This window comes from Chiloscyllium plagiosum, unplaced genomic scaffold (genome assembly GCF_037043375.1).
Source record: "Chiloscyllium plagiosum isolate Xiang-an unplaced genomic scaffold, Cpla_swu_hap1 HiC_scaffold_1, whole genome shotgun sequence".
In the NCBI taxonomy this organism is placed as follows: domain Eukaryota; kingdom Metazoa; phylum Chordata; class Chondrichthyes; order Orectolobiformes; family Hemiscylliidae; genus Chiloscyllium; species Chiloscyllium plagiosum.
In genome coordinates, this window is record NW_028270139.1 from 44,629,004 (window position 1) to 44,647,870 (window position 18,867).

Consider the following 18,867-nt stretch of genomic DNA (forward strand, 5'->3'; position numbering starts at 1 on the left):
CAGAGTAAGACACAGCATATGATTCTCAGCACAGACCTTCATCCATGAAACTTCGACTGCGGTCCTGAACTGATGCCTGATACTGTAACCAAACTACTTGAAACTATATAGAGTGACTGACAACCAGATATAAGGTTAAAGTAGCGACATTCATCCAAAACTGCAAACTCGATTACAATCCATTGTTACTCTCACCAAGTGCTCTCAGTAAGTATTTTTCTTCCCCTCTTTCCCAGTATAACACTACTGTCAATTCCTCCAGATGGTGAAGGTGGCACGGATCTGGGTGGCAATCTCAGATCGGGCTGCCAGGGTCTGGTGGCATAGCCTTGTGTACCAATCCGCCAGCAAGCGTCCCACCTCCTCACCAGGACCTACAGATCTCTGTCATTGAATGGCGATACTAATATCCCTTTCTCTGACATGTTCACAATCTGTCTGTCACTGAACAGGGCAGCTTTGGAATGCTAGTGCTGATTGGGATGTAGAGTAACCTTCTAATTTTAGCATCTTGCAGGGGATGCCAGCTTCTTGGTGGATATCTACTGAGTGGCATCTTGTTCTGGATATAGTGCGTGGTAAGATGGAATCAGACGTGAACAGACACAGGTGGGAGGAGGGGGTTGGTTGGGTCGTTAGTGTAATAAGCTTAATAAGATACAGCCAGCAAACCTGTTATGCCTTGTGGCAGAAATCCATTCAGAAAATCTGTACTAGCCAAAACTAGTACAGTTCAGCCATTCATAACCTTTAGTGAAGATATATTCCATTGAGAAAACAACATGCAAGAAAGGTGTGTCTTCCTTTGCCAACTAAGGAAATTAAGGATGGTATCAAATTGAATGAATTGACGTATATAGGTGCACAGATTAATGATGGTCCAAAAATTTAAGATCATATTTCTTGAAAAAAGCAAACAATAACTAAAAACATAAGCAATAGGGAGAATTTGAAGTATAAGAGAAAACTAAGAAGGAATATAAAAACAGACAATAAAACCTTCTCCACACATATAAAAAAGAAGAGGATAATTAAAGTAAGCCCTCAAAGGGGAAAGCCAGTGAATGAATAATGGAAAGCATGGACATGGCAGAGACTTTGAAAACATATTTTATATCTGTCTTCAATTCAGAAGTTACAAGAAGCATCCCAAGAATGGTCGGAAATCAAGAGGCAAAAAGAAGAAAGAAACTTTTCTGGCAAAATTCATTCAAATGATGTGACCCTCACTGGTTAGGTCAGTACTGGTTGTCCATTCCTAATTGCCCTTGAAAATGTAGTCATCAGCCACCTTCTTAAACCGTTGCAGAACTTGGGAAGGAGCTATACCTACAGTGCAGCTATGAAGAGATTCTGGGTCTTTGACCAAGAGGTAGAGAAGGAACTGCAAAACAGTTCCAAGCTGGGAAGGTATGTGGTTTGGAGGGGAATGCTCAGATGTTGTTGCTCCCATGTGCTTGCTGTCTTTGCCCTTTAAAGTGACAGAGGTTACCAAATTTGAAGGTGCTGTTGAAGGAAGCAATCACGATCACTAGAAAAAACATATGACGGAAGTATAATAGGACTAAGGCTAGTTAGTCCCCTTTACCTGATGATGTCCATCCTGTCTAGGATCTTAAAAGAAATTGTTGTGGTTCTGTTCGCCGAGCTGGAAATTTTTGTTGCAAACGTTTTGTCCCCTGTCTAGGTGACATCCTCAGTGCTTGGGAGCCTCCTGTGAAGTGCTTCTGTGGTGTTTCCTCCGGCATTTATAGTGGCCTGTCCCTGCCGCTTCCGGTTGTCAGTTTCAGCTGTCCGCTGTAGTGGCCGGTATATTGGGTCCAGGTCGATGTGTTTGTTGATGGAGTTTGTGGATGAGTGCCATGCTTCTAGGAATTCCCTGGCTGTTCTTTGTTTGGCTTGCCCTATAATGGTTATGTTGTCCCAGTCGAATTCATGTTGCTTGTCGTCTGCGTGTGTGGCTACTAAGGATAGCTGGTCGTGGCGTTTCGTGGCTAGTTGATGTTCATGGATGTGGATCGTTAGCTGTCTTCCTGTTTGTCCTATATAGTGTTTTGTGCAGTCCTTGCATGGGATTTTGTACACTACATTAGTTTTGCTCATGCTGGGTATCGGGTCCTTCGTTCTGGTGAGTTGTTGTGTGAGGGTGACGTTGGTTTGTGTGCTGTAATAAGTCCTAGTGGTCGCAGTAGTCTGGCTGTCAGTTCTGAAATGCTCCTGATGTATGGTAGTGTGGCTAGTCCTTTGGGTTGCGGCATGTCCTCATTCCGTTGTCTTTCTCTTAGGCATCTGTTGATGAAGTTGCGCGGGTATCCGTTTTTGGCGAATACCTTGTACAGGTGTTCCTCTTCCTCTTTTTGCAGTTCTGGTGTACTGCAGTGTGTTGTGGCCCTTTTGAATAGTGTCCTGATGCAGCTTCGTTTGTGTGTGTTGGGGTGGTTGCTTTCATAGTTCAGGACTTGGTCCGTGTGTGTAGCTTTCCTGTATACCCTTGTGGTGAATTCTCCGTTCGGTGTTCTCTGTACCATCACGTCTAGGAATGGGAGTTGGCTATCTTTTTCTTCTTCTCTCGTGAATCGGATTCCTGTTACTGTGGCGTTGATGATCTGGTGTGTTTTCTCTATTTCTGTGTTTTTAATGATTACAAAGGTGTCATCAACATATCTGACCCAGAGTTTGGGTTGAATTTGTGGTAAGACTGTTTGTTCTAACCTTTGCATTACTGCTTCTGCTATGAGTCCTGAGATCGGTGAGCCCATGGGTGTTCCATTGATTTGTTTGTATATCTGGTTGTTGAATGTGAAGTGTGTTGTGAGGCACAAGTGCAGTAGTTTAAGTATGCCATCTTTGTTGATAGGTTCAAGTCCTGTTGTCTGTTCTGTATGTCCAGCAGGTTGGCTATTGTTTCTCTGGCTAGGGTTTTGTCAATAGAGGTGAACAGTGCCGTTACGTCGAATGAGACCATAGTTTCTTCCTTGTCTATGTGTATACTTCTGATGATGTCCAAGAATTCCTGTGTTGATTGTATAGATTGTCTGGATCCGCTGATCAGGTGTTTCAGTTTCTGCTGTAGTTCTTTAGCCAATTTGTGTGATGGTGTCCCTGGTAGTGATACTATGGGTCTGAGTGGGATGTCTGGTTTGTGCACTTTAGGTAGTCCATAGAATCTGGGGGTGTTGTTGCTTTCAGGTTTCATTCTTTGTAGGTCCGTCCTGGTTATCTGTCCGTTTTTTTGTAGATTCCTCAGTGTGTTATGGTGAGCTGTGGGGTGGGGTCAAACTCCCTCTTTTGGTAGATGTTGGTATCTGCAAGTAGTTGTTGTGCTTTTTGGGTGTATTCTGCTTTGTCCAGGATGACCGAAATTAACAGACTTCACAGATACAGACAAGAAATTGCGCGCCAAAAGTCGTTAATTTCAAAAACCACTAATCAGGAATGGACCCAGACCATAGAACAGGCCATCACCATAGGACAGAACAGGACCACACACCGCAAAAAAACGGCACTAAAAGAAAAAATGGTCAAACTAACACACAACAAAGAGGTCACCACAACACACACCTGGGTTAAAAACCTCTCCCACAGACAGCTCACAGACACGGAAAGAACAATACTGGCCAAGGGACTCAACTACAACCACAGGGACGCCAAGACAGCAGACTTCCTAGCAGCACTAGAATGCACACTCAGGAACAGTGGACTGACAGAAGAGACACAACAAACAGTGAGGCAAAGTATCGTACCTCTGATAACAAGGAAAAGACAAACACTTAACCTCAACACCAAGGAGAGGGAAGCACTAAAATCACTAAGAAACGATAAGAACATAATCATACTACCAGCAGACAAAGGCAGAATGACGGTCATCCTGGACAAAGCAGAATACATCCAAAAAGCACAACAACTACTTGCAGATACCAACACCTACCAAAAGAGGGAGTTTGACCCCACCCCACAGCTCACCATAACACACTGAGGAATCTACAAAAAAACGGACAGATAACCAGGACGGACCTACAAAGAATGAAACCTGAAAGCAACAACACCCCCAGATTCTATGGACTACCTAAAGAGCACAAACCAGACATCCCACTCAGACCCATAGTATCACTACCAGGGACACCATCACACAAACTGACTAAAGAACTACAGCAGAAACTGAAACACCTGATCAGTGGATCCAGACAATCTATACAATCAACACAGGAATTCTTGGACATCATCAGAAATATACACATAGACAAGGAAGAAACTATGGTCTCATTCGACGTAACGGCACTGTTCACCTCTATTGACAAAACCCTAGCCAGAGAAACAATAGCCAACCTACTGGACATACAGAACAGACAACAGGACTTGAACCTATCAACAAAGATGGCATACTGAAACTACTGCACTTGTGCCTCACAACACACTTCACATTCAACAACCAGATATACAAACAAATCAATGGAACACCCATGGGCTCACCAATTTCTGGACTCATAGCAGAAGCAGTAATGCAAAGGTTAGAACAAACAGTCTTACCACAAATTCAACCCAAACTCTGGGTCAGATATGTTGATGACACCTTTGTAATCATTAAAAACACAGAAATAGAGAAAACACACCAGATCATCAACGCCACAGTAACAGGAATCCGATTCACGAGAGAAGAAGAAAAGGATAACCAACTCCCATTCCTAGACGTGATGGTACAGAGAACTCCGAACGGAGAATTCACCACAAGGGTATACAGGAAAGCCACACACACGGACCAAGTCCTGAACTATGAAAGCAACCACCCCAACACACACAAATGAAGTTGCATCAAGGAACTATTCAAAACGGCCACAACTCACTGCAGCACACCAGAACTGCAAAAAGAGGAAGAGGAACACCTATACAATGTATTCGCCAAAAACGGATACCCGCGCAATTTCATCAACAGATGCCTAAGGGAAAGACAACGGAATGAGGACATGCCGCAACCCAAAGGACTAGCCACACTACCATACATCAGGAGCATTTCAGAACTGACAGCCAGACTACTGCGACCACTAGGACTTATTACAGCACACAAACCAACAGCCACCCTCACACAACAACTCACCAGAACGAAGGACCCGATACCCAGCATGAGCAAAACTAATGTAGTGTACAAAATCCCATGCAAGGACTGCACAAAACACTATATAGGACAAACAGGAAGACAGCTAACGATCCGCATCCATGAACATCAACTAGCCATGAAATGCCACGACCAGCTATCCTTAGTAGCCACACACGCAGACGACAAGCAACATGAATTCGACTGGGACAACATAACCATTATAGGGCAAGCCAAACAAAGAACAGCCAGGGAATTCCTAGAAGCATGGCACTCATCCACAAACTCCATCAACAAACACATCGACCTGGACCCAATATACCGGCCACTACAGCGGACAGCTGAAACTGACAACCGGAAGCGGCAGGGACAGGCCACTATAAATGCTGGAGGAAACACCACAGAAGCACTTCACAGGAGGCTCCCAAGCACTGAGGATGTCACCTAGACAGGGGACGAAACGTTTGCAACAAAAATTTCCAGCTCGGCGAACAGAACCACAACAACGAGCACCCGAGCTACAAATCTTCACCCAAACTCTTAAAAGAAATGGTTATAGAAATGGTGAATACACCTTTCAAATTTCCTTAGATTCTGGAAAATGTCCCAACGGATAAGAATTCTACAGTGTACTGATCAAGGAATGAGCAAGGTGGATACTTTAGCTATAAGACAGTAACAAGGGATGAGGTGGAGACTATACTGAGGCCCAGACTTGAGGGCCCATTGGGTTAAACAGCGCTGGAGATGTCCTGTTTAGCGAAAAGAATCAGAAAGTGACATCAAAAGAAAGTTAGGTTGACTGTTTCATGAATGACTGCTCTTAGGGACTGTGTGTACATTACTAGTATTGGAAAAAAGTAATTTTAAAGCTCTTAGCTGCCATCAAGTCATTAATAATCTTTAATAAAAATAGACAATGCCAGAGAAACGTAGGAGGTCAGGCGGTGGAGGGAGAAAAAGAGTTGATGTTTCAAGTCCAGTGACCCTACATGAGAACACCTTCTGACTTCATTAAAAACTCTACTGGCTTTAATAAGTTTTACGAAAGTGACTGTGAGGTGTAGTGTTTATTAATTAAATGCTAATTAAAATTATTAATGAATTACCATAATTGAAGTGGCAGGGTAAGTGATATACTATGTCTGCAGGATGTAGGAGATGCTGGATCCCCTGGTATCATTCAGGGAAAGGCATCAATAGCAACTATTTGCAGCTGCAGTAATTTTGGCTCTGAGTCAGTGGGCTGGAGGCTGAGCTGGTGATGCTGCAGCATCTCAGGGAGTGAGGGGTTGCCTTGAAACTTTATTCCAGCCGGCAGTCATAACCTCTTCGGATACGGTCATCCGATTTGTCCAGTGGTCAGGGACAAGAGTGTGTAAGTGAGGCAAGTAAAGAATGCTGGTGCTTCAGCCTTTCCTATTGTCCAACACTTTTCAAGTTTTCTTTCAGCATATTTGGTGAAAGTGAGGATTACAGGCTGGATAAACTAAGTGACTATAGCACCGTATGCGGGAGGCCATGCAAGTGGGTGGTGCTGAATGGAATGTAGAGATGGTAGGGGTCAGTACAATGAAAGAGATTTGACAGTTCGCTCTACAGCAAACAAACAGGATGAGTTCAGATGGTTATGCTTCTTGCCCAGTGCTAGAGTTTGGTAGATCTGCACAGAGTTGGAGAGAAATCTGCAGTAGTAGTAGAGAATCCAGCAGTCATAGTCCACATCTATGCCAATTACAATGATAGAACTAAGCAAGAAGTTCTTAGAGTTTGGTACAAAAACTAACTTTAGTAAACAAATTGATATCACACATTGAAGTAAATAAATATCATGTGATGGTTATGATGGAGGTGAGGCTGCAAGATGACAAAGGTTAGAAACTGAGTATTGAAGAGTATATCACAATAAAGAAAGCTAGGTAAAGGTGAAGGGATACCACTCTTAATCACTCTTAATTAGAGATGATGCTGGTTCAGAAGGTTAGGATATAGAGCAGGTTTATTTGGAGATGAGGAACAGAAGGGGAAATAAATAGTTCATATCAGTAGTCCACACACCACCTAACATTAAATACAAATGAAGGATGACATATGCAAGAGGAGAATCAGGTACTTGTGATAAAGTGATGGCAATAATTATGAGTGAATTTAATCTACAAAAACAAGAAAAATAGTAGCCTGAGTGTGGAGTTTACAGAGTGCTTCTGCAATTATTTCTTATGGTCTTGAGCCAACAAGAGAGCAGGTTTTATTCGACATGGTATTGTGGAATGAGTCAGGATTACTAAATGTCCTTAGAGTAAGGGCAGCATGATCAGAATGTATCTAACAGCTTCATGCTCAGTCGGGAATAAGGCATTACAAGGAAAGGGCAGGAAAGTGGACATGAGGAACATCGGATCAGCCAGGATACTATTGACTGGCAGACCAGGCTCAAGGGGCTGAATGGTCTGTTTCTGTTCCTATTTCTATTTCTTATCATCTTAGAGGCTGAATTTTACATCCAGTTTGAAATGGTACATCAAAGGAGCAATTTTGTTTTCTGTCTTCACGACAGAGTATGTAGAAACGGTAATAGCTGTAAATCAGGAGGTGGCAGGAAGTGAGGACCTTATTGAAATTACAAAAAACAGGTAAGTAATGCTGAGCAAACCAATGGAGCTGCAGACTGGCAGATCCCTGAGCCCTAACAGATTTCATCCTAAGGTGTAAATGCATTGGAGTTAATTTTAAATCACTATATTTTGGAAAAGAGCCATATCACTAGAAAGTAGCAAAGATATTCCTTCTATTCAAAGGAGGTAGGCCAAAACAGGAAATCAGAGGACAGGACCTAATCTTCTAGTGCAGAAGTCATAAAAAAAAGTTAGTATGCAGGTACAGAAATTAATGAAAAGATTAACGGGATGCTATCCTCTAATACAAGAGAAATTGAATAGAAAATAAAGATATCATGCTTCAGTTATATAGGACATTGATGAGACTATATCTCAAATACTCTACTCTATTTGTTCTGCTCTCATTTTTTTTAAGGAAAAGATGTAAATACATTGAAGGTAGTTCAAAGGAGATTTGTTAAATTGATACCAAGAATGAATGAGTTGCCTTATGTGGAAAGATTGACAGGCTGGGCTTGTTTTCACTGGGGTTTATAAGAGCTGGGAATGGCTTAACTGAAAAATATAAGAGTCCTGAATGGTCTTGAAAATGTGGACAAGGATATGATGTTTCCTCTTGTGGCTGAGTTCACACCAGGGGACACAGTTTAATAGTTACATGTCATCCTTTTAAGACTGAAAAAAATGAGGGTTTTTTTCTTTTAGAGGGCTGTGGATGTAGAATCATGAAATATTTTTAAAGGTAAAGTTAAATAAATTTTGTTCAGCCAGTGAATCAAAGCATATCAAAAAAAGATGGCCATGCAGAATTTGAAACACATCAGACTAGCCATGATCTTATTTAAAGCACATCAGGTTCAAGAGGCCAAATGGACAATTCTATTCCTAACTCATTTGTTTGTAAAGCAAGAAGCTACAGAGCAATTAGTCTAACATCTGTCATTGGGAGAATACGCGAAGCCATTGTCAAGGATATACGAGCAAAACATTTAGAAAATCATGTTTCAGTCAGGCAGAGTCAACATGGTTTTGTGAATTTGAAATTGACCAACTTCGGAAAATTATTTGAGGATGTAAAAATTAGAGTGATTAGAGTTATGCATTTTGATATCCAAAAGCCATTCACTAAAATTCTACATAAAAATATAAGAGCCCACAGTGTTGGGAACGATATTGCTAACAAACAGCACATAGTTTGGAAAAATTATTCATTTTGGAAAATTGGAATGCCACAGGAATCTATATTGGGGCCTTAACTATTTAGGATCTACATCAAAGACTTTGAAGAAAAAGACTGAATTGTAGCCAAATTTATTGATGATGCTGATACAATGATAAGTAGGAAAGCAAATTTTAAGGACGAATGCAATAGCCATCAATTAACTATTCATAGATTAAGTAAGTAGACAAAAAGTTGTCAGGTTGAATAGAATGTGAGAAGGTTTTAAGTTTCCACATTGGCAGAAAGAGTAGAAAAGCAGAATATTATTTAAAGAGAGAGTGACAACAGAATTCTCAAATACAGAGGGATTTAGGTGTCCTCATATATATGGATCATACAAGTCAGCATGCGGATACATCACGTAATTAGGAAGGTAAATACACTTTTAGCCTTTATTGCAAATAAGATACTGTAGAGAAGTCTTGCTTCAATCTACAGGGCATTAGTGCAACCATACCTGGAGTACTGCACAGAGTTTTGGTCACCTCACCTAAGGACAAACATGAATTAGAATCAGCTCAAAGAAGCTTCAAATTGTCTGATTCTCATAATCAATGATTGTCTGATCAGGGAATGTTCAGTGGGTTGAACCCACGTTCACTGAGGTTCAGAAAATGAGGTATTCAGAATTCAGAGGAGGCTTCACCGCATAATGCTTGAATAATGCTTCCACATTTGAAGATCTCCCGTTTACAGCATAGATGAAAAGGAATTCTATATTTCAGTGGGTGTTCAGCCTTTGGAACTCTCCTGCACAGAAAACAGAGGAAGTTAATCCATTGCATATTTTCAAGATACAACTGTGATTTCAGGGTTATGGAGGACAGGCAGGAATATATATATATATATATATAATCTCCACAGTCCTGAATCTCATCAAGTGGGGGTGCAGGCTTTATGCACACAATGGTCTTCTTCTGCTCATTTCTAATCATTCAATGCATTTTCCTGCTATCAGGACTTCACTCTGAGCATCCGACCACTCTGTTTCCTGTTCTAAAGGCTGCAATCAATTCTGCTCAGGGATTTTTCTCTCACATTAGCTGTCTGATTTGACCTGAGAAATAGGCCTCAAATCTTGGCCTTCATCTTTTTCATTCAATCTTGTTACAAAATGAAACAAGCACATAATAACTGTGTAATGTAAGGCATTTGAGGGGCTGGCAGCAAGCTGATTCCTCCGTGAAGTTGCTGGGGAAGTACTCGGCTTCAGCCATGAGACATGCAGAGATCAATGGGACATTTCACGGAGTAGGTTCATTAATGCATACCTAATGCAAAAGGATCATAAGGAAGAGGAAAATGTTAACCTTCAACACAACATCAGCATTAGGAGGGATGTTTACAAAGGGAAGTGATGATGGGAATGATGAAAAGAAGCAGGATACTGAAGAGAAAATGACAGGAAATCATAGGATTTGACATCAATCAGCTCCATGCCAAAGCATCAATGTAGGAGTTCTGGAGAACGGTCACTGGATCAAAACGTTAACTCTGCTTTCTCTCCACAGATACTAAAAGACTTGCTGAGTTTCTCCAGCAATTTCTGTTTTTACATCAGTGCAGGAGTTACTCAGAGTAGTTTCTGAGGCCCTACCATCTCCAGCTGCTTCATCAATGACCTTCCCTCCATCTTAATGTCAGAAGTGGGGATGTTCGCTGATGATTACAAAGTGTTCAGCACCTTTTTAAATTACTCACAAACTGAAGCAGTCCATGTCCAAATGCAGCAAATCGTGGACAATATCCAGGTTTGGCTTGATTGTGGCAAGTACCATTTATTTCACACAAGTGGGCGGCACGGTGGCACAGTGGTTAGCACTGCTGCCTCGCAGCGCCAGAGACCCGGGTTCAATTCCCGCCTCAGGTGACTGACTGTGTGGAGTTTGCACGTTCTCCCCGTGTCTGCGTGGGTTTCCTCCGGGTGCTCCGGTTTCCTCCCACACTCCAAAGATGTGCAAGTCAGGTGAATTGGCCATGCTAAATTGCCCGTAGTGTTAGGTAAAGGGGTAAATGTAGGGGTATGGGTGGGTTACGCTTCGGCGGGTCGGTGTGGACTTGTTGGGCCGAAGGGCCTGTTTCCACACTGTAAGTAATCTAATCTAATCTAAAAGTGCCAGACGAATATTATTTCCAACTAAAGAGAATCTTGTGTTCACCCTTTGACAGTCAATGGCTTTCTGATTGCTGAAACACCATTACTAACATTGTGGGGTTACTAACGACCAGAATCAAAACTGGACTAGTCATATAACAGCTGGCCACAACAGCAGGTCAACTGACTTCCATAGTCTTTTTACCAGCACGTCAGGAGCATCATAGAATACTTTCTATTTGCCTGGGTTAGTGCAGCTCCAAGACTCAGAAAACTCAGTTCCATCAAGGAAAATGCTTTTGCTTGATTGGCTTTCAACTGCCGTCTTCAACATTTACTTTGTCCTCCTTTGACACACAGTGGCAGCAGTGCGTACCATCTGCAGGGTGCACTGCACCCACACCTTAATGCTCCTTCTATGTTACAATTCATACCTGTAAACTCTACCATCTTAAACAAGGGCAACACTACATGGAAATGCTACCATCTACAAACTCCCTTCCAAACCATACGCCATCCTAACTTGGAAATATATCACCATTGTTTCACTGTAGTTGGGTCAACATCCTAGAACTCATTCCTAACAGCATTGTCAGTGTACCTACAGCACACACATTACAGAAGTTCAAGGGGGCAATTCATCAAAATCTTCTCATAGGCAATTAGGGATAGTCAACAAATGCTGGCCAGTTAGTGATGCTCACATCCTTTGCAGCATTACCATTCTTCTTCAGTTCCTTGCCCTATGGCAGACGTAACCTACAGCATGGAATCTCAATCATAGTGAGAACGAAGAGGCAAGTCCAAATCTATGCCAGCAAGAACAAATATCAACTCCCATGCTGTTGGCACTAATCCAACAGTTGAGACAGCCAGGAGAGGGAATTGTAATGGAAATGAGCACTTTTCCAAGCATGTTGTTATCTGGAGCTATGATTATAATGGTAGAGAATCCAAATTTCTTTCCATCACATGGCTGACCAAGAATCTCTCTCCACCCTTACCCCTGCAATTGGCATATACTGGAAGGATTTGGGTTTGGCCACATCTCCTCAGTGAATCTAGTTCTGCAGTAGGACTTGAACCCAGAGCTTCTGATACCATGGCACAATACTACGCAGTATCCATTATATGGTGGAAACCATAAACTATCCAAAAGAATATCCATGTGTTCATTTTAAGCTAAAAGCTTTCCAAAAACAATGACTAAATTTAAAAATATCATTGAGCATGTATTGAAAGCTAAGCAATTGGTCAAAGTTAGCATGACAACATTTGACAAAACAATGAGAAACATTCTGAAGTGGATAATTAATATATCATCAATGAAACACACACTTGAACTGACAGTATATAGAAAAAGTAGCAAGTAAAATTCTTACAAATGGATACCAGGATATGTTCAAAACTTGTTTAGTTTGCATGAATTTAAAGTGAAGTTACACTCATTTCCATTATTACCATCTACCACTTCCACAAGGCATTTGTAAAAGTTGTTTTTAAAAACTGAAGTCTGCATTATCACAGAAAAGTAACAGAGATGAAGATTGATGAAAAAGTTGAAGGAAATCAAAAAGGTTTCTTCAGATTTTATTTTCTCCACACAAAAAAAGTCTCTGAAAAGTTATTGATTTATTTTGAAACAATTGCCGGGAGCAGCTCAAAATATGTGACCAACTTCGTGAGGAAATCCACTTCATATGTTTAGAAATAAACAAAGATATAACGCAAAGTCATTTTGTTTTGAGTGTTGTTGGAGTTGCACTAATCCAGGCAAATGGAAAGTATTCTATGATGCTCCTGACTTGAGCATAGCAGCTGGTAAACAGACGATGGAAGTCAGATAATGATAAGACTGTGAGGGACTGGAAGATTAATCCAGCACTCTGTGTAAGTACCAAACTTAGGTTTAAAGAGAATGCCCCTTTCCTTGTGGATTTATATATTAATATAAACACATAACTTTTAAATTAAGTATCCATATAAATTCCTACATTTGTCTTGGGGGCTGCTCAATTGCCCAGGACAGAAAGAAATGGAATCACGCACATGTAGAAGGATATCCTCTGTGTCAACACATATCTACATTTTATTAAAGTGCAGAGAGCCAAATGGTGAGTAGAAGATGACCCAGGTCATGTTTTCAAACAGAGGTTAATTAGAATCAGGCGATGGGAATTATATCTACAGGACAGTATCCTCCTTGTCTGTGTTCCATACTCTTGAACAATGTCTGATAAAAGCAAAGTTTCATTGGTATACTGTGTACATTTCTAGATCCAATACAGCAAAGGTTCAAAAATTGGGACTGCACTCCAGAAAGTAATCCATTTTGTGAACTGCATTGAAACATTTTGACATATTAAAATAATGTATTAATCTATAACATTTTCTTTTACTTTAACTTGCTACTTAAAAAGCTAAATCATTGGTGGAACTATTCACATTTTGAGTAGAATAATTAATAATAGGTATAATTAAGAGCGAGAACCCAATATGTTGCAGTGTTTGTTCCTGAAGGTGTGCACAAGAAAGATTGGCCAAGCAGCAACATTTAGTTTTAGGCTTTAAGTAAAACGTTACTTAAGGTCAGCAAACAATATCTAAGTTAATGTTTGTACCTGTTTCCATCTTCATAGCTCCCATTTAGAAAGTCAACGTATAAAGTGTACATAAAATGAAACACACTATTATTACTACATATTAAGTAATTCTGAACTACGCATTGAACTGTCAGAAAAAGATTATTTTGAATCACTTATAGGAAATGGCAAACCCTTAAGTGGTTTACCAGCTTGATTTATTTAAACTTTTGAAAGATTTCCAAGCACTAGATGTACTTCAATATTATTGAGATGTTATTTCTGGTCCAGCCACAAATGATCCCAGGCATGTTAACATTTATATCTTTAATACGGCCAATTTTACAAAATCACGCTCCCTACAGGAAGCCTCACCCGCTAGTGCAGAGCAGGATTTCAGGTGCATGTTTTTAAAGGATTTTCCACCCATTAAAATGAATGACAAATCATAATTCCAAATATATGATCCCAGCAAATGAAACTAGCTCAAATGGCTGAGAATAAACCTCTTTGTGCTGCAATGAAGAAATAACTGCAGCATTGGAAATAGAGGGATTGTCATTGAAGGAGCTTGAAACCTGTGGACACTGCAAATAGTTTCATGGATTTATCTGAACTCTTATTACTCACTCAAAAGAATTTGTGGTCAGATAAGGAAGGAATTACTAGATTGTTGTTTGTTCTGTCTCACACACAACTAAGCCAATTCCACATCCTTCTAACTTATCTTCTAATGGTCCACAGCAAGGAAGGCAAAAGGAAGGAAAATGAATTGATGGTTCCAGCTTTCTTCATGAAAGGCACTTAAATGCAAAATGATGAGCAAAATTTGATCTGATGAAATCTGTGCCAGTGTGGGGAGGGAATATGCTATGGAATTCAGATGGGGTTTAGTGATAGGTCTTCCTGCCTATTTTCCTTGGGACAGCAATAAATATTGGTTTAAAATGGTTAGTTTCCCAGAGGAAAATCCAGGCTTATGTTTCATAATGTCTGTGTTTGACACCCCCATTTCCACCCCCACATCCACAATCCCTCCAATGGTTTATTGCAGGAGTTCAACACGTTTTCATGAGTCACATTTTGCTGTGAGCTTATTAGCATGCAATAAGCTCTGTTTACTGTCTGTAAATGTTGGCATGTCCTCAGTATTTTCGTCAGCAAACTCTATTTCCCAGCTGCAGCAAATGGAACATTTGTTTGGGGCAGTCTATGTTGTCAATGAAAAGGACAGGCGACGGTGAGATCATCTTAACATAAATATTCCAAATTTTTACTTGTAAATCAGATGATTAAAACTGATGAAAGAAAAGAGGATGCAAGAAGAAATAAGTGGCCTTTCTTGATCTTCAGTCACATGGCTGAAACATTGCTTTTAATGGCACCTTTCTTCTTAACAATTTTAATGATCACTGTTTGTCCTCAATTTATTTCTTTTAGACTTTTGTTAATAGAACATGAAAGCTCACACCACAGAGATGTTTACAGGATCGGATTGTTTTCTGGATCTAAGTAGTTGATGGGATTGTGGGCACCAGCATCTGAAATCTGGGCATGCGATTCCCAGAATTCCTAGAATTCCTACAGTATGGAAGTAGGCCATTCAGCCCATCATGCCCACACCGACCCTCCAAAGAGCATCCCATAAACACCCACTCCCCCACCCTTTCCCTGCACTTCCCATGACTAACCCACCTAGCCTGCACACTCCTGGATACTGTGGGCAGTTTAGCATGGATAATTCACTTAACCTGCACCTAACCATTGCACTGTGGGAGGAAACCATAGCAGCTGGAGGAAACCCACACAGACAGGGAGAATATGCAAATTACACACAGACGGTTGCCCAAGTGTGGAATCAAACCCAGGTCCTTGACACTGTGAGGCAGCAGTGCTAATTACTGACCCTTGGTGTCACCCCACTATTCTAAGCTACAATGTTATTACATAATGCAAAACATAGCATTGAGATATTGCAGAAGTCCAGTAGGTTGAGATTACATTGAATATGCAAGGCAACCGATTTTACCTCCACAAGATTACAACTATCACTATTGATTTTGATGATGTTCTGCATGTCACAATCTTTTTTAAGAATACGCTATTTGTTGAAAATCCAAAGTAAAAAGAAATATTCTAAGAATCAAGTGTCTAGTTGGTCTTTGCAACAGAAAAAAGATTGTTTTATGAAATGCAAAACCATCTTTCCCTATACAACTGCAATCTTGTTTAAATTGGCATGTTTAAAATCATTCACAAACAAACAAATCCTGTGAAATATATCAATATCCTGAGAGTTGCTATTGACCAGAAACTGAACTGGACTAACTATATAAATATTGTGGCTATAAGAGCAGGTCAGAGGCTAGGAATCCTACAGTGAGTAACTCACCTCTAACTCCTAACAATCTGTCCAAAGGCACAAGTCAGGAGTGTGACAGAATACTCCTAGATGAGTGCAATTCCAACTACACTCAAAAAGTTTGATACCATCCACAACAAAGCAGGCCAATTGATTAGCATTTCATCCACAAACACTCATTCCCTTCATCACAGATTCACAGTAGCAACAGTGTGCACCATTTACAAGATGTACTGCAGACATTCATCAAGGTTCCTTAAGCAGCACCTTCCAACCACCACCACCTAGAAGGGCAAGAGCAGCAGATCCATGGGGACATCACCACCTGCATGTTCCCCTCCAAGCCACACACCATTCTATTTGGAACTATATTGTTCTTCCTTTTCTGTTGAGCAGTTAAAACTTGGAACTCCTTTGCTAACAGTATTGTGGATCTACCAACACCCAGAGACTAAAGTTATTTCAGAAGGCAGCTCATCACCATCACCAGTTCTCTCCCTCTCTCTCTCTCTATCAACATTTCTCTTCTTTTTACTTTTTACTTTTACCTTTTCTTGTTCCTTTGTGGGTTTTTTCTTTTAAACCTGTGGTTGCAGCAGCTACAACGCTGGGACAGGCAGGAAATGGTTCCACCTATCCCAAGGTCTCCCAAAGAGTGAAGAACAGGTCCTGGGGGTGATCCCTGGGCCCAGACTCACAGGCTAGGCTGAGGCTCCAGGTCTGCAGACAGATCCCGGCGCCTGAAGGAGGAAAAAGGCAGTCTCAACCATGTGTGGTGGTCTCCCTGTGCAGCAGTCTTCCCCCGGCATGGCGGACTCTCGGTGCTGCCCTTTTCTGGTGTAGTCTCCCAGTGTGGTGGTCTCCCCTATGCGGCAGTCTGCCAGTGTGTCGGTCTCCCAATGCGGCAGTCTCCCAGTGCAGCAATCTCCCGGTGCGGCAATCTCCTGGTGCGGCAGTCTCCTGGTGCGGCAGTCTCCCAGTGCAGCGATCTCCAGGTGCAGAGGTCTCCTGGTGCAGCAGTCTCCCGGAGCAGCAGTCTCCCGGAGCGGCAGTCTCCTGGAGCAGCAGTCTCCTGGAGCGGCAGTCTCCAGGTGGAGAAGTCTCCCCCATGTAGCGGTTTCCAGGTGCAGAGGTCTCCCCCATGTGGTGGTCTCCTGGTGTGGATGTCTCCTAATGTGGCAATCTTCCCCTTGTGTGGAGGTCTTCGGTGTCCAGGTATTCCAATTGTCTGCAGGCAGTCTGATCAAGAAGTGGTGGTGTTCTTCAGCAGAGGCTTCCGGCCTAGTATAGAGCAGCCTGGCATGGCAGTCAGGAAGTATTCCATCATTCCTTAATCAGAATTCCAAAGATTTACAACCCTCTGGGTGAAGACGTTCCTTCTCAATTCAGTCCTAAATCTGCTTCCTCTAATCTTGAGGCTATGCCCTCTTGTCCTAGTTTCACCTGGCAGTAGAATCATCCACTCTACTTCTACCTTACCTATTCCCTTCATAATTTTATATGTTTCTGTAAGATCCTCACTCGTTCTTCTGTATTCCAATGAATATAATCCCAGTTTATTCAGTCTCTCCTCATAAGCCAACCCCCTCAACTCCGGAATCTACCTCATAAACCTCCTCTGCACCTAGCTTTTCTATCATCGTCCCTGTGTTTGACAAATGTACTGTATGCACATCCAATCACTTTGAGTGAGCATCTGCAATGATAAAGATGGATCTGCATAACCAACATGTACCCGAGTCCAGGGTTCACGTGGTCATTCCCACGAATATAGGGGAACTGCTGGAGGTCATTTTTATCTTTGTTGGCGCTCTGGGCATGCCCCACCAACACAGCTATATCTTCATTCAATCCTGGCCACCTGATTCTCGCCAACATCTTCAGCTTGTACACCCGTGGATGACCCTGCTGATGTTCAGCCACTATCTGGCAGCAAGCTTTGCTCGAGACAATCGCTCTTGCTTCCCATAACGAAATGCTGTCCTCCACGGTGATCTGGTTTCGTTGGATTCAGAAAGGTTTCAATTCTGGTTATGATTGCCCTTCTCTTTCTCCAGTCACCACCAGCTGTTTACATTTTGCCAGGAACTCAACATCTCACCAATTTTCCTTATATTCCTCTAATTGCTCAAACTAGACCCCATAGAAGATCAAGAGCAGAGACACATAGAAATGCCACAACTTGCATACTCCACTCCAAACCACACACCAATCTGACTTTTTCTTTATTCATTCATGGGATGAGGACTTCTCTGGCTAGGCCAGCATATATTGTCCATCCCTAATTGCCCAGAGGGCAGTTGAGAATCACCCACGTGGCTGAGAGTCTGGAGTCACACGTAGGCCAGACTAAGTAAGGATAGCAGTTTCCTTACCTGAAAGACATTAGTGATCCAGGTGGGTTTTTTCAACAATTGACAATGGATTCATGGTCTTTGTTAGACTCTTAATTCCAGATTTTTGTTGAATTTAAATTCCACCATCTGTCATGGCAGGATTCAAACCCAGGTCCCCAGAATGTGACCTGGGTCTCTGGATTAACAGTCCAGTGATAATACCACCAGACCATCACCTCCCCTTTAAACATAACTTGGCAATACGTTGCTGCTCCTTCATTGTTGCTGGATCAGAAAACCTGGCACTTCCTTACAAATAGATTGTGGGTGTCCATCCACCACATGGACTACAGCGGTTCAAGAGATAGATGACAAAGACCTTCTCAAGACATAGAGTTAGGGATTCATTGACCTAACTAGTAATAATTACAATCCATGAATTAATAAAATATATTATACAATCTCTTCAGGAGCAGGTCATCAGACAAAACATTTTTTTACAATCCCAGAGATTCTTTTACATTCTATTCCCTCTCACTGTATCTTTTCTTGTGATGTCAACT